The sequence below is a fragment of the Triticum aestivum genome, unplaced genomic scaffold (assembly GCF_018294505.1).
Source record: "Triticum aestivum cultivar Chinese Spring unplaced genomic scaffold, IWGSC CS RefSeq v2.1 scaffold170376, whole genome shotgun sequence".
Classification (NCBI taxonomy): Eukaryota; Viridiplantae; Streptophyta; class Magnoliopsida; order Poales; family Poaceae; genus Triticum; species Triticum aestivum.
Genome location: NW_025300343.1, coordinates 1 through 911, shown reverse-complemented (window position 1 = coordinate 911; position 911 = coordinate 1). Strand labels below are relative to the sequence as shown.

Genomic DNA, 911 nt, shown 5'->3' with positions numbered 1-911 from the left:
ACCCCGGTCTTCGTCCCTTATCCTTGCCCCTCCCAGCTCCACTACAAAGACGATTGCACATTGCTTTGGCCGCTCCCTCTCAACTACGGAGACGAGTTTAACGCGGTTTCCACCCCTCCCTCTCAACCGCACCAGTGCACGCTTGCCGCGCCACAACGCCGACGCTGGACCCGTGAATCGTGAGCACCCAGCTATGACTTACCGCACTCGTGCAAAATAATAAAACACGGTAAATATATTACTTACACGTGCGTGTTGTTTTGCAAGCGGCGCGAAAAAAATTAAAAAGGGAATGCAACACGAGGACTTCCCAGGAGGTCACCCATCCTAGTACTCTCGCCCAAGCACGCTTAACTTCGGAGTTCTGATGGGATCCGGTGCTTTAGTGCTGGTATGATCGCATCCGACATGTTACCCCGGTCTTCGTCCCTTATCCTTGCCCCTCCCAGCTCCACTACAAAGACGATTGCACATTGCTTTGGCCGCTCCCTGTCAACTACGGAGACGAGTTTAACGTGGTTTCCACCCCTCCCTCTCAACCGCACCAGTGCACGCTTGCCGCGCCACAACGCCGACGCTGGACCCGTGAATCGTGAGCACCCAGCTATGACTTACCGCACTCGTGCAAAATAATAAAACACGGTAAATATATTACTTACACGTGCGTTTTGTTTTGCAAGCGGCGCGAAAAAAATTAAAAAGGGAATGCAACACGAGGACTTCCCAGGAGGTCACCCATCCTAGTACTACTCTCGCCCAAGCACGCTTAACTTCGGAGTTCTGATGGGATCCGGTGCTTTAGTGCTGGTATGATCGCATCCGACATGTTACCCCGGTCTTCGTCCCTTATCCTTGCCCCTCCCAGCTCCACTACAAAGACGATTGCACATTGCTTTGGCCGCTCCCTGTCA

General features: G+C 52.9%; 2 non-coding genes across 2 annotated transcripts; both read right to left on the bottom strand.

Annotated features, from left to right (window-relative positions):
• Positions 1-289: 289 nt before the first annotated feature.
• LOC123179272 (5S ribosomal RNA) lies at positions 290-405 on the bottom strand. Its single transcript, XR_006490240.1, has one exon. It is a non-coding gene; the product is annotated as a 5S ribosomal RNA (ribosomal RNA).
• Positions 406-702: 297 nt separating this feature from the next.
• On the bottom strand, positions 703-821 carry LOC123179271 (5S ribosomal RNA). The gene has a single exon (XR_006490239.1). It is a non-coding gene; the product is annotated as a 5S ribosomal RNA (ribosomal RNA).
• Between the last annotated feature and the right edge of the window lie 90 nt (positions 822-911).